This window comes from Acomys russatus, chromosome 2, assembly GCF_903995435.1.
Source record: "Acomys russatus chromosome 2, mAcoRus1.1, whole genome shotgun sequence".
Taxonomy (NCBI): Eukaryota; Metazoa; Chordata; class Mammalia; order Rodentia; family Muridae; genus Acomys; species Acomys russatus.
The window spans coordinates 95,371,100-95,395,073 of NC_067138.1; positions in this window are offsets into that span (position 1 = coordinate 95,371,100).

Genomic DNA, 23,974 nt, shown 5'->3' on the forward strand with positions numbered 1-23,974 from the left:
GTTGAAAACTCTGTGGCAATGTATACTATGCTGACATTATTCTCATGTGCCCTTGGTCTGTGACGCATCACACCCGGGGAGCACAGAAATGTGTTGGTGGAAAAGAGAAGGAACGAGGAGGAAAGGAAAAAAAAAAGTCGCATTATTCACTTCCCAGATGTCTTCTATGAAAGTGACACCTTTCAGAAACACTTGTCTCTCCTGCTCTGTAAGGTTAAGGAAGCACTATCCCTGCTCAGTAGCTGTCTCCATTAATTTCCAGGTAGACTTGCAAAGAATGGTCCCAGCAGGGCACCTTTGAAATCCAGGCTTTTGGATTTAAGCTTTGATGATGTTTGCCAGACTGAGTGGGTTGTGATTGAAGGACATCGCCCTCTATGGGCTAGTTGGTCTTAAAGTGAATTCCCTTTCCACACATGGCCTTGGTACCACCACTCAGGCAAAGCTCTTCGGGCTTGAAGGTTAGTAGCTAAGTTAAAACAATAACTAACATTCCAGTTCCAGCAGACCTCGGATCCCACCTAGGCACCCTGGAACTTGAAACTGCACTTAGCTCGTCTTTCTCAATCCTGCTTTCTTTGAAGTTAATAGCTTATGGTCCTGGGCACTGACTTTGTACTTCTCTGAGGAATTCATCTCTGAAATATAGGCAAATAAACCTTCCACCTAGGTTGTTGTGAGGCCTCAATAAGATTTATATTATAATAATCTCTATTATTGATGTTCCACAAACACAAATGCTCTTGTTTTATCCATTTCCTGTCTCTTTGCTCAGTGTCTTAGGGCCACATAGGAGTCTCAGTGCTAAGCCATATAATAGAAAGCCAGCCAGCTTCTGCATAGACATAAGCTACCCTCATATGCTTAGATGACTTGAGACTCAAAGGGCCAGAGTCAGCATTTATATTTTGCCTTATTCTGACCATCAGCAGAAGAATTTTGGTTAGTGGAGAATATGGGGAATAATAAGTGTTTCCTCAAGCTGCATATCAGTGCGTTGTAGCATGCGGAGGACTCTGTGACTATGTGGTGGTGGTACATAAGCCTTTCCCTTCCCATTTTACAGACTAGAGAAATGAAACACAGGAAGATGAAAGGTGATTTACCCAAGCATTTAAATCAAGGGTGGGGCAGAGCCAGACTGGAATTTGCCCAAGTTTAATTTCTTGATTAAAAATTACAATTAATATTCAAAAATATTAAATTCTCATTCTAATAATGACTTCCATGTAGATAAGCAAGATGGAGGATGCTTGTTCCACATTCTTGTCACTGTTATTAACATCTCCATTCTATAGGCAAGAGCATAGTCTCTACATGGTGCAAGATGCTGGTGTAGACATTGTACAGGCATCACTAGCAGTCCTAGTAGCAACCCTATATTGCAGGAACTATTGTCCTTGATCTACCAAAGAAGAAACTGAAACGTGGAAACATAATGCTACTCCGAAGTGGCTAAAATTTAACCTAAAGGCTTTGATTCTAGAAAAAAATTTTTCAACAACTCTAATACACAGACATATTAAGAAAAAACAAAGCTGACCAGGGTCATAGCACTAGGCACGATTTCCTTCTTGTTCAGTGGGTCTTGCAGCTGTTGGTCACTGCCAAGATATAATTACCACTATTGCTCATCTGGCGATATCATGCTGGGCTGGTCATTGTTGGAGTTCATAGGTATCACAGCTGGGTAAGACAGTTCCCTCACTCGATATGACATATCTGTTTCTACAAAAAGAATACAGCTACCTAAAAAAGCAAATAAAGTTAATTGCTTCCCCCCCCCCTTTGGCAGCTTGCATAGCATCTTCTGCTACTTGAACGCTACCCTTCAGGGAGGAGGCTTTCAGGTCAGGTTAGTTTTCACGTGCTTCCTCTCAGTTATGTGTCCAAAGTGTGTGTTGTCCTCAGCGACAAGGGCTTACCTTCAGCTTTGGGAGGCAATTAGGCAAACAGCTATAGCCTAGATTGTTTGGGAAGTACTTTGGACTACCCTGACCAACAACTCAAAAAAGAAAATGTTTCTCATGCCTGGTCCTGGAGTTCTTATTAGATAGTTGTTTGCTTTTGTGGGGTGTATTATTACCCAGAGTGGTAGAACTTTATTTAAATTCTGTGCCTATATATACTCACGCACTTACTGGGAGAACACGCAGAAGAAACATTCTCTTTCGGGGTCTGGGTTACCTCATTACTTCCCGGCTTCACAAAAAGGAATAGAGCTACCTGAAATAAATAAATAAATAAATAAATAAATTACAATCTTATAAGGAAAAAGGAAATCTTAACTGAGCACACTTCTCTTGTAATACCTTTTTTGTTAACTACATTTTTTTCTTAAAATTTTGCTAGGCCTTTGAGAATGTTGCACATTAAATGTACTGATTGTACAAGAGATAATAGTTCTGAAGTCAATAAATTTTGTATCCTGCTACTTTGTTGAAAGTGCTTATCAGTTCTTAGAGTTTTTGGATGGATTCTTTAGGGTCACATATATAGAATCATGTCATGATAGTTTGGCTTCTGTTGCTACTTATGTCACTTTTATTTTCTTCTTTTGCCTTACTGCACTGTTTAGGCACTATACTGAGTAGGAGTGGAAACAGTGGACATACTTGTCTACTTGCTCTTAGCAGGAATGCTTCAAGTATATCTCTATTTAGTGTGATGTTGCCTCTAGGTTTGTTGTATATAGCCTCTGATATGTTGAGTTATATTCCCTCCATCCCAAGCCTCTCTATGACTTTTGTCATGAAGGCATGTTAAAATTTGTGAAAGGCTTTTAATGTATCTATTAAGAAAATCAAGTGATATATATCTTTGAGTCTATCTATGTGATGGATAACATCAATGGATTTATGTATGTTGGACCATTCTTGTACCTCTGGAATGATGCCAGTTTGGTCATGATGAATAATTTTTCTGATGTGATCTTGATTTCAATTTGCCATTATTTTATTGACAATTTTTACATCTATGCTTATCAATGAGATTGGCCTGTAATTCATGCTCTCTCTCTCTCTCTCTCTCTCTCTCTCTCTCTCTCTCTCTCTCTCTCTCTCTCTGTGTGTGTGTGTGTGCGCCTTTATCTGAATTCGACAACTAAAGTGGTGTGGAAATAGGTGCGGGAAACTCTGCATGGTTTTATGAAAGCAGGACTGGGAGATAAGTGGAATAAGTTTTTGCCAAAACACATAAGATTTATCTTCTATATTCAAGCTGATGAAAGAAATGACAACAGAAGACAGTTCAGTAGAAGGGCTGAAAGAGAAAGAGCGTTCTCTGAAGCGTAAGGAGTGGATGGAGGGAGGCTTCCAGGCCAGAGAAGTAAGTGGGCAGGTGTGACTATTATGATGGCCCCAGCCGCAGTCATGATGGCACTGCGAAAATAAATTGACAAAGACAGAAAAATCATAAACAGCACAGCTCTGAGACAAAAGGGAGAAGGAGGGGAGGGCAGCGGAGGGAGGGAGGGAGGGAGGGAGGGAGGGAGGGAGGGAGGGAGGGAGGGAGGGAGAGAGAGAGAGAGAGAGAGAGAGAGAGAGAGAGAGAGAGAGAGAGAGAGAATTATTAGTATTTTAAAGACTACTACTGTGTGGCAAAGGTAAGAGATTTATCTGTGTCATTGTGTCATTGTGCAGGAGAAAATAAGAACAAATGGATGCAAATAGAGAAAGATTTAAAACCAAATGGAGACCCTTTCACAGTCAACTCTATGACTATTTGTCATAGAGTAAATTGACTATTTGTCCAGTAATGTATTTCTTGGTTGCTATTGATAGATGTGCTAAGAAACTAAGAAAATTATTTACTTGAAATGATGTAAAGAACACAAACTATATAGAACAACAAATATTGTATTAGTTTCTTTTCTGAACTCTGTGAATGTATCATGTGCATATGCAAGCACACAAGGTGATAATCATCTGCCTTGTGTAACAGTTTTCCATGTTTTATAGTCATATATTGCTTAAATACTTTAGAAAAAATTAACAGCATTTTCATTAGTTTTTTAATCAATTTACAGCCTGATTGAAACCACCTCCCTCTTCTCCCACTCCCAGACTCAGATCCCCTTCCCCTATTGCCCTACCCCATCTCTTCAGAGAAAGGGAGGTCCCCTTTGGGCACCAACCCACCTTGGCATGTCAAGCCTTCTTCTCATGCTAGAGAAGGAAACTTAGCTATGGAAAAGGGATCCAAAGGCAGGCAACAGAGTCAGAGACAGCCCTGCTCCAATTGTTAGGGGACCCACATGAAGAATGAGCGGAGCATCTGCTACATATGTGTAGGGGGTCTAGGTCCAGCCCATGCATGCTTATCAGTCTCTCTGAACCCCCATGAGCCCAGGTTAGTTGACTCTGTAGGTCTTCTTGTGCTGTCTTTGATTCCTCTGGCTCCTTCAATCCTTCCTCCCACTCTTCCACAGGATACCCCAAGCTCCACCGACTGTTTGGTTGTGAGTCTCTGCATCTGTTTCTATCAGCTGATACATGAAGCATCTCAGAAGACAGTTATGCTAGGCTCCTATCTGCAAGCACAGGAAAGCATCATTGATAATGTCAGGAGCTGGCTCTCTTCCACGGTGTGGTTCTCAAGTCATGGGTGGACCAGTCGGTGCTTGGCCATTCCCACAATATCTGCCCCATCTTTATCCTTGTACTTCTTGTAGTCAGGACAAAATTTGGGTCAAAGTTTTTATGGGTCCCCCTTCCTCCATTGGAAGTCCTATCTGGCTACAGGAGGTGGCCACTTCAGCATCCATATCCCCCTGCTGCTAGAAGTCCCAGCTAGTGTCTCTCCTCACCCCATAGACTCCAGGAGCCTCCCTCATCCCAGAAATGTGCCCCTCCCACTAATTTCCATTCTTTCTCCCAACACTCTATCCATCCACTCTCCCTGAACTTGATCCCCACCCTCATTCCCCTCCTCAGTCCCTCTACCACCCAGTTCCCTCCCTCCATCTACTTCAGATGTCTATTTTATTTTTCTCTTCTGGGTGAGACTCAAGCATCCTCTCTTGGGCTCTCCTTGTTACTTAGCTTCTCTGGGTCTGTGGATTGTAGTGTGGTTGTCCTGGATTTTATGTAAGTGAGAAAAATACCGTGCATGTTTTTCTGGGTCTGGATACAGGGTGATCTTCTCTAGTTCCATCCATTTGCCTGCAAATTTGAAAATTTCCTTGGTTTTGATAGCCAAGTTGTGTGATTGTACCACAGTTTTGTTATCCATTCTTTGCTTGAGGGACATCTAGGTTGTTTCCAGGTTCTGGCTGTTATGAATAAAGCAGCTATGAACATAGTTGATGTCTTTGTTGTATGGTGGAACGTCTTTTGGGTATATGCCTAGGAGTGGTATAGCTGGGTCTTGAGGTAGAGCTGTTCCCAGTTTTCTGAGAAAATGCCAGATTGATTTCCAAAGTTCTTGTATAAGTTTGCACGCCTAGCAGCAATGGAGGAGTGTGCACCTTTGCTCCACGTCCTTGCCAAGCATTTTTTTTTTTTTATTTGTAAAAACTTAATTTTATTTTCTGAGACCATTACTAAGAAGTAAAATTTGAATCCACATGTGTGTCTTAAAACCTCATCTTTCTTCAGGAAAACTTTAACTCATATGTTAAGGGATTGAGAGGGAAATGGGGAAAAAAAGTCAGGAGCTAACAGGGAGAGAAAATTAAGTTTTAGGTTAAAAGCCTTAAAAAAGCAAAAAGCCTATTGTGAGCCCCACCGGAAAGTGAAAGAGGGGAAAGTTAAGTCAGTTGAAACTGAATTGGCACAAAAACAGGCCTGTCAGAAAATGAGCAGCCAGGGGTGTGGTCATTGTACAAACTCCAGATGGAGAATCAAGATAGGTTGGTTTTCTATTTTTCTCTCTATCTGATTTTAAGGCTCTTTATTTTAAAAAAAGTCCCTAAAATATTATGCTTCCTTCCATATTTTAACATTTAAAAAATATTTAAGTCATTTCTCATCATTTAATGATATTCACTTATTTATTTAATTTGGGAACTGAATATCCTCTTCCAACTTTCAACATCAGCTTGAAGTCACATCTGTCATATGGGGTAGAGTCAAGTCTCTCCCCATGTCACAGGCCAAGGCAGTCTCAGCTAAGTTGGAAGTTGATAGCAGTATTTACATAGTCAGTGTGGTCTGCCTCCAGGAGAGAGCTAGGTGTTTTATGACCACCAGCTTTATGAGTTATAGCCATAAAATCATCAATCTTTTAAAGCAAACATGCCACAGTGTTTGCATCCAAATGGGAATTGTCTTTCAGAGCCACAACCTTGGGAAATTTTCAGACATGCTGGCATAAAACATATTTAAATCCTTCAAGGAAACATCCATGAAAACCAGCCTTTCACAGTGTCACTAACTCTTCCTATTTCCTTGCCTCTTTCTCTGAGTCTACCATATATACGCACAGACATAAATTCTTAACCAAAATTTTCATGTTGCTTGATAATCAATTTTGTTTTATTTGATATGTTTTGCATGCCCGTGTATGTGTACCTGGGCATGTTCACATGTGTGCTCGTTTGTATTTGTGCATGTGAAGGCCAGAGGCTGACTTGGGGTGTGTTTCTCCATTGCTCTTCACTTTATTTACTGAAGCAGTGTGTCTCCCTAGTCAGCCTCTGTGTATATGTAATAGTTGTGCAGCTTGGTCTTCACGTGGGACTCCTAACGTGGGAGCCGGGGCCATCTTGGACTTCATTGCCTGCTCTTGGATCCCTTTCCCCTAACTGGGCTGCCTTGCCTCAACAGAAGATGATCTTAAAAATAACAACAACAACAAACAACAAACAACAAACAACCAGCAAACCAAACCCCAAAGATTTCACTTTGACTCTGATTTGTAATAATGAATCAGGTTCTCAATAAAAGTAAAAAACTCAGAAAAAAAGATCACTAGTCAGTCTGTGCCAGGGATCCCCTGTCTCCACCTCCCAGTCACAGGGATTGCCCACATGGCTTTCACCTAATCTTTACTCTCCATGGTTACACGGCACACGGCAAGCGTTTTGTTTACTGACCCACATTCCTAGCTCAATTTTATGTTTTAGATTATCTGGCTATGAATATCTTGGCGATTTGGAAAATCAAATCCATTCTTTTCTGGTTTTTATTTTAATTTTTGTTGTTGTTTTGTTTGGAGACAGCCTTTCTCTGTGTAGCCCTGCTGTCCTGGAACTCACTCTGCAGGTGAGGCTGGCCTCGAACCCAGAGATCAGCTTGCCTCGGCCTCCTGAGTGCTGGGATTAAAGGCATGCACCACCACCCAGCCAAACCCATTCTTACAACTGAAGAAGTTATAATGAAGACGTTAGAACCAAAGAAGTATGGAAAGGCAGCTGATTCTCATGACGATATTAACAAAAGAGTTATAAGAACACATGGGACTTTGGTAGTTTCCTTAGCATAAAAGGTGACCATCCAGAATGTTATATTGAGTGAAGCTTTTAGATGTCTAAATAGTATAATATTTATAAGGTGAAAATTAACAGAATCTACTTCATATTCTGCCTTGTATATTTATGTATTGCTTCACATGTTAACTCTGTTCTGAATTAGTGACTGCCACCCAGTTTGCTTTGTATCGCTGTGATAAAACACCACGACCAAAAACAGCTTGGGGAAGAGTTTGCTTACTTATCTTGAGTCACGGAACACTGAGAGGAGCCAAGGCAGGGGACTGTAGCAGAGGCATGGAGGAATGCTGCTTACTTTCTTGCTTGCTCCTAACTTCCCGAGCCTGCTTTCTTATACAGTCTAGGACCACCTTCCCCAGGGGATACCACCGACAGTGAGGTGGCACCTCCCACATGCATCATTAATCAAGAAAATGTCCCACAGTCTTACCTATAGGCTAGTTTGATGGAGAAAATTCCCCAATTGAGAGTTAAACACTGATTCATGGTCTCTGCGTGTACCTGAATAGTGATAAAGGGCATGAGTGCTAGGCACTATTGAAAACACTCTAATTAGAGGGCATGAGAGGTCACTTGTAAGCTCGTTATTTGTACAGGAAGCATTTTACTTCATCTTATAACTAACTAGAAGGAAGGCGATGACTCAGTCTAAGGTGACACAGAAGGACATTAGCACTGCCAATAGGAAGCATGAGGCCAGGAGAACCTCCATAAACTCTAGTGGCGAGTTCCTGGTCGGATTGTGTCGCAGAAGGAGGTGGGAGAGGCAGACGTGTCCACTGGACTTAGTTTCGAGACACAATGGGTGGGGGAAGGAGACAGAGATGTCTGGAAGGTCTTAGAACATCGGTCAAGGGGAAACTGGCTCGGGCGCGGGAAGAGGAATTACTGGAGTATGTCTGCGGCTGTCACTACGCTTCATCATAATACTTTTCATTGTCACTTTCTTGCGTGTTGAACACTTCTTCCTGCTTAGTCAGGCTTTCTCTAACAGCTACAAGACTAAACACTAAGATTTCATTTGTAAATATCACTCACAGAGAAGCTTTAAGATTTCCTGATAGTGCTCCCTTTCCTTAGCTTTGAATTCTCCAGATGGGTGATCTGCTGGAGTGTGCTTCCATTGACCTGCAAGGGCCATGTACAAATGGTCGTGGCCAGTTGGTTAAGGCTTTCAGACGGATGTTCCCTGCCTTTACTATTTTGTTTTATGGTTCCACTGAAAATACTGATCATATTGGAGGTTCTACAGAGATGTTGTGCTCAAAGTACATGAAAGCACGATTGTTAAGAAGCAAAAGGCTTAGCCGGGCGTGGTGGCGCACACCTTTAATCCCAGCACTCGGGAGGCAGAGGCAGGCGGATCGCTGTGAGTTCGAGGCCAGCCTGGTCTACAAAGTGAGTCCAGGATGGCCAAGGCTACACAGAGAAACCCTGTCTCGAAAAACAAAAACAAAAACAAACAAACAAACAAAAAAGAAGCAAAAGGCTTCCTGTCTCAGGCTCCTAAAAGTGGGTGTCCCACATGCATATACATCATATTTGGAGCTGAGCTTCTCAGGCAGATGACTTTTCTCTTTTTCTCTCTTTCCCTCTCCCGTAAGTCACCATGCTAAGAGCACTGTGTGTTTACTGGCACCAGATTCCAGCAGTGGGTGTGGCTTGAAGTTGAGAGTTTATGAACTGTGTAGCTTCTGCTATTGTCTGCAGCATTTCCTCCCTTGTCTCAGGGGTTCATACTTTCTCAGGCAAGGCCAATTTTATATCCAGATTAATGTCTGGGTTTTCTCACTCCTAGGATGAGAGGAGCAGAGGAAGTGGGCCGGTGGGTGGTAGTTCTGGTATACCCTTTCTGGCAGGGATTCTATTGTGGGGGAAGGTCTGTCTTCTATAAAATAATAAAAGTAGAATAAAAGCCAGAACAATGACTGTAACTCAAATCATTAGGAAAATGATTCTTTTTGATATGAAGTGAAGAAAATTGAAATAACATTTGGTGAAAGAAACTATAATCGTTAAGCAAAAAAGAGGAAGATAAGGAACTGGTCACAGAAGTCAATGAGAACAGTGCAGTTTGGGCAGATCATTGTTTTCACTTTGTCATGGAGACAGAAAGAGAGATAGTCTCCTCCCACTAAATCAATAAAGCTCAGTTTTGTTTTGCTCTGGAATTCACCAAGCATATTGAGGCCTGGTGTGTAGAAAGCCGATTTTCATAACATTTAAAACCTCATCTTGTGGTAAGCACCATGGAAACTACCATCACCAGAATAAAAACCTGTGCATGGTATGCATAGGAGGCAGTGCCGTCAAACAGGGTTAGGGCCTCTTCTGGCCACCTGCTGTTCTGAGTCCTGTTTCTCTGTAGGTGTCATATAATTTTTTTTATTTTTTAAAATTTTATTAACTTATTCAGATTACAACTCAATTGTTATCCCATCACTTGTCTCCTCCCATTCCTCCCTCCCTCCCACTTTCACCCTATTCCCCTCCCCTAGGTCTATGACCGAGGGGGACCTCCTCCCCCACTATATGGCCATAGGCTATCAAGTCTCTTGGTAGCCTGCTTATTCTTTCTTTGAGTGCCACCAGGCCTCCCCACCAAAGGGAGGTGATCAAATACAGAGCACCAGAGTTCATGTCAGAGTCAGTCCCCGCTCTCCACATAACTGTGGAGAATGTCCTGTCCATTGGGTAGATCAGAGTAGGGCTTTGATATTTACTATTGTATTGTCCTTGGTTAGTGCAATAGTTTGAGCAGATCCCCCTGGACCCCTATCCGCCCATCATGATGTTCTTCTTGTAGGTTTCTAGGACCCTCTGGGTCCTTCTATTTCCCTATCTCCTATATTTCTCTTATTGTGTATTATTTTTTTTTTGAGAAACAGTCTAAACAACAGGGAAATACATGTGCACATTTAATCAACATATAGCAAAAATAAATATCATGAGAGAACTGGATACTAAGAGCATAGTGTACTCTGTCTACTCCAATCCATAGGATTATGGGAAATATCATTTGAGCATTTCTTGGTCTGGATTGTTCTGCTTTTGTGTGTTTCCTCCTAGTTTTTGGCTTAGAATGACCTGATGATCTGGGTATGTATCAGAGTGCCAGGTGCCATCCTGCATCATGCAAGTTTTCCTGGCTACTTTCTATTGATTCAAAGCTGATTTTCACTCAAATGACGTACCGTCCCCTGCAGCAGTTCAAAGTCTGTGTAGACTATGTTCACATGCTATGCCGGCAGGTTCTTTTCACAGCTTTCAGTTCTCCGGATCATGTGGTATGCTGAGATTCGCCCACAATGTAAGGGTGATTTGCACATTGCACTGGCTCGTGTCTCTTCGTAAGTAGCTAGGGCTGCAGGGAAAAGGGCTTTAGAGACATCTGTGACTTTTGATGAACATATCAGTTTCCTTTTAGGAATCACTTGATCTTGAAGTGTCAGGACACTCCTAAGTGCCGTGCTGCCTCCACCACTGCTAAGCTATACTGCACTCTGTCCTCTTGCTGTTGAGTGGAATTGACTGATGCTTTAAAAGTGTGTGTGTGACCAAGCACACACACATAAACAAACACAAAGTACAACTTGAGAACACAAACGGCAATAATTTGAATTTTAACTGGAGGGTAAATATGAAGAAAATTGTTTTATAAGAACTTAATAAATTCCAAGGACATTTTTACCAGCATTTATCATTTAATTAAAAAAAAAAAAAACAAAAACAAAATCCTTAAGGAAGGGACACTTCACGTTAGAAAATAGGCAGGCGAGGCTCAGAAATGTGAAACAATTTGTTAAAGCCACGGAGAAGTGAGATAGTGTCTACATAAATGTCAGAGAAACTACACCCATGAAACATCATCAACACAGCTGCCTAAACAAGCTCTAAACAATGACAGCACCAATGGACATGCTAACAGAGAAGGGAGATGCTCACAGGCTCTCAACCCTAGACAGTGAGCTACAGGTAACTCAGAAATGCTGAGACTGGGAGAAATGGTCTTATACATACAGTATAAAGTAAACATATGGACTGAGAAGGTTGTATTTATGTATTTAAGTGTATGTATGTATATTTAAATAAAAAGAGGCCATGACTTGAGAGAGTGAAGGGAGGGAGGGAGGAGAGAGAGAGAGATGCATAGGAGGGGCTGAAGGGAAGAAGGGGAAGAAAAGGAAGGGGGAAATGATGCAATTATAATTTAAAAAACTAAAAACAAAACTCAGGGGAGAAGAAGAAAGTAGGAAGGGATCAGGAGAAGACCAGGGAAGGGCTACAATAGGGATGTAAAGTGAAAAAATTAATAAAAATTAATTCCTTTACCAAAGACAATAATTTGATTGCTGTCTTTTTCAGGGACAGAGCTTCATAATGAAAGAGTGAGATGAGAATTTATGTTTTAAACAAGGAGTTCACTGTCCTTTCTGGTACACTACACCACCCATTGCCTGATCTGTCTAAAGCATCTGTTTCTTGTCTATTAATAACCTTTCTAGAAATAATGCATAGGGGCTTTTGATATGCCAAGCTTGCTGGTATTTTGAAGAGCTGGGCATTTCCAGATAGACATCTAGAAAGTCTCTGGAGGCTTGCAACCATGTTATATGGTTAGCAATGGAAACTATGACAGGAAGGGAGGGCATATACCTTCACTGAGAACCTATTATTCATCAGACACATCGGCAGGGACTTAACACACAAATGCTTTGTGACGCTTAAGTAACCTTCACCTCATGAGCGGTAAGAGATCAGAGGAATTATTCCCACCACTGTAGAGCCGGCAGGATTTGCCACAGCTCTGTATAGCCCTTTACTCTTTGTGTCTTGCCGTCTAGTTTGAAGAAACAAGTATATAGAGTTTTATGCCTTGAATGGGTCCAGGGAAAAATGAAGTACTCTCTCTGAATTGTTTTGTAAGGCTAAAGGGTTAAGAGTACTTCCTGCTCTTTCAGAGGACCAGAATTTGGTTACCAGCACCATGTTAGGCAACTTACAACCCCCTGTAACTACAGCTCCAAGGACTCCAACATCCTCTTCTGGCTTCCTCAGGTATCCACACCACACCACAAGTGCATGCACACACACATGCACACGCGCGTGCGCCCGAGGACACACACACATGCACGCATACACACATATTTCATTCCTGTCCTGGCCTGCCTAAGGTTGAGGAGGGATGTGTAGGGCCCTGGTTTGCCTAGGATACTGCTTGCCAGAACCTGAAGCCAAAGCCATCCTCTTTTCTGAGACTGTTTATTTATCAAGCACAAAATTCAACATGTTTTTTTAATGATTAAAAATGGTCAAGCATTTTCTAGGTATAGCAACTGGTACAAAGAAAAATTGGGTACCTAAACTTGATTTGAATAATTTATCATCTGATTTTATCTTCTGTAAGATAGCAACATAAATTATGACCTTCTATAACCGGCAGTGGGTAGAACGTACCGGGGTTTTCTAAAACATTAAAAAAAAAAAAAAAAAAAAAAAAAAAAACTCAGGGGAGAAGAGGAAAGTAGGCTTTGTTCTTACTCCAGTACAGTGTAGGTGCATTATCTTTTAATGCAAAATCTTAACAGGCTATCAGCAGTTACACTTAAAAAGTACAATAGCTGAGATCATGGCAAATTAGCTATCAATATAAGATTAAGCAGTGATATGAGAAGTTTACCTTGGAAATAAGGCAAAGTCAGGAGACAACTGAAACGTGAAGGTCAAGAGGAGAAAGTCAAAGACCATTGGGAGCTATGCGGTTCCCATGAGTGCACATGACTGGTTCCAGTCAGGACTGGCAAGGGCAATGCCACCACAATGAGACCTCTGGACTGCCTGAGAGACGAGCTGTCCTTTGACACTTGGAGTGTCTTCCCAGGCTAGCATAGCTCATGTGCTGAGGAACATGGGCATCAGCGAAAAGGACTGCACTGTAACTTTTCTATTACCTATATAAGTGAATGGTAAACAGGCCCAGAGTTTAAAAAGATGGAAGATAACCAAGTAACTGCATTAAATTGCAATGTATTGTTGTAATCCGATTTGTCTAGGATGTGGGTCTATTTTAGATGTTCCATTTAAGATGGCTGTTTGATTTGAACAGGCCCAAATGGAGCCCTCCTCCCCCAATGCGTCTTCCTTTCTTAACAACTTTAAATGTTATTTTGATAAACACATGTGGGCTGCGGTTGTGGCTTAGTGTCAGCAGTACAGTGCTTGCTTAGCGTGCACAAGGCCCTCGGTTCAGTCTCTGGCACTATCAGAAATTATACATACATATTTTTATAAATATTGACTATCTTGCAAATAAGCAGATGTAAGTATAAGAATTAGAATTTTCCCTTTTTGTTTCTTTTTCAAAAACATTTTATTATGTTTCTTTTTTAACATATACATTTATATTATTACACATGAGTAAAATAAATTACATACAGCAGGAAGAAGCATGAGACAGTTAGGAACTATATATATATATATATATATATATATATATATGTTACATTCATAGTGATTTGGCCATTTGTATTTGGCAAACTTGAAGTAAACATCTTTCCTATCTTGTTGGGTCTAAATTCTGAATGGAGATTAATATCTATCATATTTCATCTCTATTAACTTAAAACATCTATCTTGATCTAAACACATCTTAACCCCTAACCTACTAAGCTTAATGAAAGACTAAACTATCTGGTCTTTAAACCCGTCAATGACTTGTGAAGGGATAAAACTTAAATACCTGAGTGAATGCAGAATGCAGGTTAGCAGCTTCTAAAATGAAAAAATGACTGAGACGGTTTACTGCCTGAACAGTCACCCAACACTCTCTATAATGTTGGAGCATCATCTTCAGCCTTCTGGCCCAATATTTCTGATACACACACACACACATATTGGCTTTTGGTTTTTGTTTGTTTGTTTGTTTTTGTTTTTTGTTTTTTGGGGGGGGGGACAGGGTTTTTCTGTGTAGCCTTGGCTGCCCAGAACTCACTTTGTAGACAGGCTGGCCTCACCTCAAATTCACAGAGATTCACCTGCCTTGGTTTCCACAAGTGTTGGGATTATAGGCACGCACTACTGTGCCCAACTAAGAATTAGAAATTTCTGAGGCAGTTTGCAGACAAGGGAAGCTTGGTCAAACATGTCTTCTGGCACCACCATTTGAGACTTTAAGAAAGCACAGTGCGTTTGGCCCATCTTCTTTTTGAACACTGAGGAAACTCACCTTTGTTCCAGTTTTCATGAGTCTATTTTCCAATTATAGTTTGATGACACCTCTTACCTCGGAGCTGAACATATTTTCTGGTTTCATATTCCCCAGAATGAGTCATAGGAGGAGAAAATGAGGTTTTCTTTAAGAGAACTAACCTAGAACTCTGTATGGGGCCTTCTGCAATTATGTATCTCATGCATGAAGAAAAGACCAATCCCTAGACTAGCCCATGAGCTCACTCTTATCCTAAACAAATCATCCATTGATTTAACTTGTGTAGACCATGCAGGTGCTCCATTTAGAAAGCAGACCTAAGCCTCACACAGCAGCTTGAGTAGGTATTTTCACTATACTACAACTGTCTGGGACTGTCTGGGATAATTTCTGTCACAGCGCTCCTGTTTCTCTTCAAGGGCATGTGAATTGCTGGATGACTTTTTCCTGGTTTAGATCAAGCATGAGACTCATAATAGTTACTAGGCAACAAAAAAGTAACAGAAACACATTTGCCCTGAGCAGAACACTTTTGCCCTATTAGTAAAATAATGAGTGTGAATGCAAATGAAGACTAATATTCATTGCGTATCCATTCTCTGCTGTCATGGAACTGAGTTCTTCGCTGGACCACCTCATTTTATCCTTGTAACGTCTCTTTTAGGAAAGTTCTAAGTCCTCAGTCTACTGATGGGAGCACAGAAGCTTTAGTGGGGTTGGTTAGCCTGCTTCAGAGTGGTAAGTGGGCACAGGATGAGTGTCTCAGAGCCAAAGCTCTTTAACAAATACAGAGCTACCACTGGACGTAGCTCCAAGGCCAAGCAGGAGCACTGTGAGAGTAAAGCTGTGGTGCTAAGGTTGGATGGTATGCAAAGCTGGGATTGGTCCATACACACATTAGCAAGAACAGGGAGAAGATGAAGGAGGCAGGGAGGGAGCAGTGCTCATAAAAGGGAGAGGAAGGAAGGTGGTCAGTGAGTTAGGTAGATAAAAGTGGTGGGAGAAACCCAAGCATATACCTGAAAGGTTGTAGTATAGTGAAAACACCTACTCAAGGCCGACAGACAAATGGCAGCTTATTGCAGTGCCCTGTGCTAGCAACACGTGTGTTGTAGTGACTGTTGGGAATCTCAAAGTCTCACAGATTTTGAGTTTAACCTTCCAGATACGTTAACATTGGGTTCCCTTTCTTAGCATGAAGTGTGATGCTTCTTTATCACCACATTTTTCTCTCTGAACACCCAAGACTGGTGGAGGGAAGTGGCCCATACTTTTGATTTGAGGGAAGAACATTAATTTCCATATCGTGCTAACCATAAGCCCTCATTTTCTGAACTCTTATTTTTTTAGTTTTCAATTTTTTATTTATTATAATTTACTCACATTATATCCTTATTTTTATCCCCTTACTCCTATCTTACCGTCCCCACCCCCTTCCCTCTTCCACCCTATTTTCCTCCCCTAGACCTCTGACGGAGTTGGGGGTAGGGGAGAAGGGGGTTTCTTCTCCACCTTCTGACCACAGCTCTCATCAGGATAGCCTGTATCCTCTTCCTCTGTGTGCCCACAAGGCTGCCCTGCCCACAAGGGGGAAGTGATCAAATACTGGGCACCAGATTTCATGTTAGAGGCAGTCCCCACTCTTCCCATGCCCCACGTGGGGAATGATCAGTTACATCTGAACATAGGGTCTAAGTTCTCTGCATGCGTTGTCCTTTGTTGGTGTATCAATCTGTGTAGCACCGCCCACTCTGGGTCCAGATCCACCTGCCTTGATGATATGCCCGTGGAGCTCCTGGCCACTCCCAGTCCTTTCATCCCACCATTTCCCCATACAACTCTCAGTGCTCTACCCAGAGTCCAACTGTGAGTCCCAGCATCTTTCCCGATCCCTCCCTTGGTGAAGACTCTCAGAGAACATCTATATTGGGCTAATATCCACTTATAAGTGAGTATATACCATGTTTGTCTTTCTGGGTCTCAGTTACTTCACTCAGGATGACCTTTTCTAGTTCCATCCATTTTCCTGAAAATTGTAAGATTTCCTTGTTTTTAATAGCTGAGCAATATTACACTGAGTAGATGTTTCTTTTTCATTCTTCGGTTGAGAGACATGATTTTTGACAAAAAAGCCAAAACTATACAATAGAAATAAGATAGCATCTACAACAAATGGTGCTGGTCTAACTGGATGTCTACGTGTAGAAAAATGCAAATAGTTGCATATTTATCACTCTACACAAAACGAAAGCCCAAGTGGATTAGAGACCTCAACATAAAACCAGACACACAATATCTGTTAGAAGAAAAAGTGGGGAAGAGCCTTGAACTCATTGGCACAGGAGACGACTTACAGAACAGAACACCAACAGCTCAGGCTCTAAGATCAACAATTGATAAATGGGCCCTCACGAAACTGAAAATCTTCTGTAAGGCAAAGGACACTGTCAACAGAACAAAATGACAACCTACAGACTGGGAAAAGATCTTCACCAATCCTATAGCTGACAAAGGGCTAATATCCAAAATATATGAAGAACTCAAGAAATTAAGCAGCATCGTACCAAATAATCCAATTTTTAAAATGGGGTACAGAATTAAGTGGAGAAATCTCAACAGAGGAATAATGAATGGTGGAGAAACACTTAAAGAAATACTCAATGTCCTTAGTCATCAGGAAAATGCAAATCAAAATGACTATGAGATTCCATCTTACACCTATCCGAATGGCTAAGATCAAACACTCAAGTGACAGCACATGTTGGCGAGGATGTGGAGAAAGGAGAACACTCCTCCATTGCTGGCAGGAGTGCAAACTTGTACAACCACTTTGGAAATCAATCTGGGGCTGTCTTAGAAGTCTCTGAGGGGCATTGAAGGCCAAATGGTATAGTTTTACAATTAAGTTTAGTTGGTTAGGGGATAAGACTGTTATAGCTCAAGATAAAGAAGTTATTAGAGTTGAGATAGGATGGATACTAAATTTCATTTAGAAATTTAGACCCAACAAGACAGGAGTGACATTTACTTCAAGCTGGACAAATACAAATGGCCAAACCGCTATGACTGTAACATGTATAGAACTCATGATTCTCATAATTGTCACATGGTTCTCCCTGCCATATGTAGTTTGTTTTATATGTGTGTAATAAATTAATGTATTTTTTAAAATAATAAAAAAATAAAAATAGAAAAAAACTGGAAATAGTTCTACCTCAATACTCAGCTATACCACTCCTGGGCATATACCCAAAAGATGCTCCACCGTTTGCTCACCTATGTCATAGCAGCTTTATTCATAATTGGCAGTATCTGGAAGCAATCTAGATGTCCCTCAAACAAAGAATGGATAAAGAATCTGTGGTACATTTACACAATGGATAATATCTTTTTTAAAAAGGATATTTTGTTCTGATTTTAGGAAACTTGATATTAAGTTAAAATGGGTTACTTAAAAAATCTAAATAGAACTAATATATGCATGTAACAATTGGTATATATGTGTATATATATGTATCTAGAGTTGATTCATATTTTGAAATATATTCTTTAAAAATTTTAATTTATTTTAAAAAGATATATTCCCTTTATATCGCAATTGTAGCCTCCTCCCCCAATTCTTCTCATTCCCCTCCCCTAGTCTTCTGAGACTGGAAGCCCTTCTCCCTTACCAACTGACCCCAGCCTATCAAGCCTCATCAGGACTGCCTGCAAACTCTTTCTCTGTGGCATAGTAAGGTATCTCACCAGGGGGGAAGTGATCAAAATACAGGCAACAGAGTCTATGACAGGGGACATCTCCTGCTTCCTTAATAGGGGGCCCATATGGAGAATGAGCTGCCTATCTACTACATCTGAGTGGGGGCCTAGGTCCTCTCCATACATGGTCCTTGTTTGGTGCATCACACTCCGCTGGCCTGGGCCAAGATTTGTTGGCTCTATTGGTCTTCTCGTGGAGTTCTTGTTCCCTCTGGGTCCTTCTATCCCCCTTTTCACCCATAGAACTCCCTGTGCTCTGCCTAAAGTTTGGCTGTGAGACTCAGCTTCTGCTTTGATCCCCTGCTGGGTGGAGACTTTCAGAGGACCTCTATGGTAGGCTCCCATCCTGCTCCCTCTCTTCAACAGTTTCCAGGTTTTATTCTATTTGCTCTTCTGAATGAGAATTAAGCAGCCTCCCTAGAGTCCTCCTTGTTACTTACCATCTTTAGCTCTATAGATTGTAGTATGGTTATCCTGCGCTATATGGCTAATATCCACTGATAAGTGAGCATGTACCATGCATGTCCTTCTGGGTCTGGGTTACCTCACTCAGGATGATCTTTTCATGCTCCTTTTACTTGTTTGAAAATTTTTATGATGTCCATGTTTTTAATAGCTGAATAGTATTCCATTGTATGAAAGTACCACAGTTTCTGTATCCATTCTTCAGTTGAGGGTCTGGGTTGTTTCCAGTTTCTGACTATTATAAATAAAGCTGCCATAAACATAACTGAACAAATGCCCCGGTTGTACAGTGAAACATCTTTTGGGTATACACCCAGGAGTGGTATAGCTGGGTGTTATGGTAGAGTTCTTCCCAATTTTCTGAGAAAGTGCTAGGTTGATTTCCAAAGTGGTTGTACTAGTTTGTATGCCCATCAGCACTAGAGGAGTGTTCCTCTTTCTTTCTTTCTCTTTCTTTCTTTGTTACTTTCTTTCTTTTTTTCTTTTCTTTTTTTCAAGGCAGGTTTCTCTGTGTAGCCTTGGCCATCCTGGACTCACTTTGTAGACGAGGCTGTCCTCGAACTCACAGTGATCCACCTGCCTCTGCCTCCCAAGTGCTGGGATTAACCCCTTTTTAAAATATAAAACACCACATTTTAAATATCACATTATCAAACTCTTTAATTCTATGTGATTCCTTTGGCCATTTTAGCCTGTTCTACTGTGGACAAAGTTTTAGTTTTTGATTCTCAAGTCTTCTGATCATATGAATTGTTTTCATGTTTCACTGCAGTCGTGTAAAACATTTTTACTTCAAAGAAAAAATGTTATGAATTTACAGTGCTCTTCGGGTTCAAGAATCTGTTCTGCTTTTATTTATTAAGATAGAGGCTAAGAATAAAAGGCATGCTACATTTAAAAGAGTCTGAGGGATCCTGATGTTTCTCTATTAGATAGCACAGAAACTATGAACACCACAGGAATTTCTCAGCATTGTTCACCTCTTGACAATGTGTGGGCTGTATAAAGGACAAATGACTTTCTGAGGCACTGAGAAGGCCAATTTTAGAAGACTATCCAATCACCGTAGACAAATATTTGTGTTCCTGAGGATTATTTGATTTTTATCAAAGCAAATTGAATTGGAAACATAGTCTGTGTTGTCACTGGTATTTATTGTCTAATTCTTTTTCCCATAGACATTGCTGTGCCGCATATGAGCCATCAGTTAGACACACCATGTAACGATTCTTATCATAGCTAGACAAAATAAAATCCTTTTAGAAGCCACTTCACAAGATAGCTGCATAGCTGTCTTCACAGGAACTTGTTAAATAAATAATGATTATTGAAGAGATTGGGTCATTTTTTTTTACACCAGTTTAACAAGCACAGTTCCAAGATGTCCCATATCCTGAGAGACCATGGTATTCAGAGCATGAAGAAAATCTAGGCAGCCCTTAGTAGCTTTTCTTAAATGCTCCGTGGACACTGACACTGGGTTAACATGCTGTATCCTAAAGGCATATCCACGGTTAATTGTATAAATGACCTCACGTCTGCCTAAAATTGCTAAAACGTTCACAAAGCTAAAAGATATTGTTGATATCCACACTGAAGTTGGTAAAGACACAAATCTCAATGGTTGATGTGGAAGGGTCTTTACTCTTCATGAGACAAACAGCTTGAGTATTGTAGTTTCCAACAGGAGATTACACAGGTTAATGTGGCTAACTAATGTAACATGGGTTCCAGATGTTAACACAGGTCCACTCCTAATACCCCTTCAAGCTCACAGCCATGCCAAGCAAGAGAGGGCTAAAACCATAAGAAAGACAGAGATGGGGGAGGAGGGGGCAAAGATAGACACAAGCAGAACAGAATGGACCCTCATGGGCGGGATTTAGAGACAGCTAGGTGCACACCAGTGCTCTTTATATATATATATATATATTTTTTATTAACTTATTCTTGTTACATCTCAATGTTTATCCCATCCCTTGTATCCTTCCATTCCTTCCCCCCCCCCATTTTCCCATTATTCCCCTCCCCTATGACTGTTCCTGAGGGGGATTACGTCCCCCTATATATTCTCATAGGGTATCAAGTCTCTTCTTGGCTACTTGCTGTCCTTCCTCTGAGTGCCACCAGGTCTCCCCCTCCAGGGGACATGGTCAAATGTGAGGCACCAGAGTACGTGAGAAAGTCGTATCACACTCTCCACTCAACTGTGGAGAATATTCTGACCATTGGCTAGATCTGGGAAGGGGTTTAAAGTTTACCTCCTGTATTGTCCTTGGCTGGTGCCTTAGTTTGAGCAGGACCCCTGGGCCCAAATCTGCCTATCATAAGGCACGGAGGAGCAGAAGATGCTGGAGTAGGTCCGCACGTGTCCTGTCAAGTGCAGGAGGATCCAGGCAGAGTGGTTGGTGAATTTATGAAATTTGCAGCTAAGTCAAGAGCCTGTAAAATGCAGTGTTAGTAATTCAGGACAATTATTCTGGCTACCAGAATCTAGTCACCATGAAAATAGGTGACCAAGGTAATTGTTCCACATGCAATGATTTGGGTTCAACTCTGAGAAGGATTTTGGAAGGCAAAGCTATTCTTTTTTTACTTTATTCACACTTATTAGATATTTATTATGTTCCAGACATTGTTTAAGTGGGAGAAGAGTTTATAATGAACTAGATTCACACCACACACACATACACACTCACACATGCACACACACATACACACTCACACATGTACACACACATACACACTCACACATGTACACACACATACACACTCACACATATACACACATACATACCACACACACTCAACATGCACACACTCATACATTCACACACATGTAGACACACACACACACACACACACACACACACACACACACACACATGAGTTGGTAAAATATTTTGACACAAAATAGCCAAAAGGTGTCACTTGAAAGGGTACAGATAGAAAGACATATGTATTTTTTTTTTTACAAAGGAGACATAAACTAGCACATTAAAAATAGAATAAAGAGAAATACATAGAAAAAGTGTGAAAGTAAGGAAGAGGTGATGTAAGTGTTTGTGTGTCAGAGAAAATCTCTACAAGGAAGTGATATTTAAAGATGTAACTTAGGTCCAAAAATGAACAGTTATTCAAGTACCTGCAAGAATATTCTAGAGCCTCTGTCAAGGACCAACTGCAGAGGTCTACTGGTTAGAAAGGTCTTGGTTTAGTTCAAGATTCAGTGTATTCAGAGGCTAGCAAGCAGTGGAGGGTACCCAGTGAGAGAGAGGGAAGTTGGCAAGAGCCAGAGTGTACAGTCTGAAGGACAAAAAGCTGCGTGACAAGAGTAAAGCGACTGACCAGCTGGTTAGTTCTAAGACCAGATTAGAGATAAGGTCTGAAAAACAAATTTGGAAAAGTAAAGCAGAGCACTGGTGCCAGATTGTGTTGTTCAAATAAAATTTGCAAGAGCTGAGGATTAAAAGTCAGCCCCAGGGCAAAGTGTGCAACCTGGGAATTTGTGGTAGCAGCCAGAACAATTTTCCCTCTGGGTAATGAAATAGTGCAGCAATGGACAGGGGAGCTTGGGAGTGAGTCACCCGGTGTGGGCTGGTTGGGGATAAATGTGCTGTGGGCGGGCCTGGGAGGGGGTACTTGAAAGGCAAGATGGAAGAAGCATCACTAAGGGAGGGAAGCTTTGAATTCCCTGAGGAGCGCTTTAGGAGATAAGTAGAACATACGCTCCCTATGGACTTACACAAATGGGAACATTTGGTAGTAATAAGCAAACAACCATCGCCGCATCTTGGCTCCTCCCCTGGGTTGATTTGTATTCTGGAAATATTGATTGATGCCCTAGTTCCCAGTATCTCAAAAAATGTGCCTTTAGTTGGAAAAAGGGTTGTTGCAGATGCTAGTCAAATTACGATGATGTCATATCGAAGTATCATGGGGCCCTTATCCTAGTGAGTTACGTATCGTCGCCGGTAGAGGAAGCTTGGACACAGAGACACGGGAAGATGCCCACCTGAAGGCCACACAAAGGGAAAGCCTTGTGAAGAGGAAGGCAGAGATTGGTGTGATATACCCATCAGCTAGAGAGAGTCAAGGATGGATAATCATGATGAGAGCGCTGAGAGAGGCTGGAAAACATTCCCCCTCAGAAAGTGGCAAAGACGACAGCACTCAGATGTCTCTAGTCCCAACTCCACGACAGCAAACAGCTGGCATTTTCGTGGTCCACTTTGAGCAGTCCTAGGAACCTCACCCTCTTATTCTCTTCTAGTCGTTTTTCTTATACATGTGGCCCCTGAAAACCAGATTTGCTTTTCTGCCCAGTATTTCCTATCCCCCTTTTAAAAATTATTTTTAAAAAATCATTAAAATATTTTAATATTGAAATATTTCAAATCAAACAGTATCTAAATCCATCAAATTACAATCATCTTTCATATTTACTTCAGTTCCACTTTTCTCTCTCAGGAGACCCTGCTGGTGAAGTCTTCTATCTCATGGGCTTTTAAAAATTCCTATCCTCATCCCTAATTCTTATATATTTGTAAGGGTGTATCCAGAGCAACAGGATACCTGCTCTTATGATGCTTTATACACAACTCATGGCAATGATCACATTGTGCTTTCCTTGTCTCTATTAGCAATAATCGCATCTCAGATAAACCTCATTGGCTAAGCCACTGCCACAGTGCAAAGCTTGATTGCATACTCTGTCTATGAGGAAAGAAAAAGTGACTTGATTTTAAGTCATTGTCTGGTGCCTATGCAGCCAAGTTCTTGTTCAACAATGTCCATATAAAACCATTCTTTTGGTCTAGTGAAATGACTCAGTGTGGAAAGGTATTTGCTGCCAGGCCCAATGACCCAAGTTCTATCCCTGGGACCTACCTGGTAGGAGAGAATCCAATCTCACATGCTGTCCTCTGACCGTCACATACACACTATTACATGTGTAGCACCCTCCATAACTACATAAATGTAAAAAACACGCTAAATCCATTGCTCATCACAAGAGCCTTAATAATGTATAAGCTAGAATAATCTTTTTCTCCGGCTACAAGTTGAAACTTTATGACATGAATCTTACTTATTTAACATAGTGGATTCAT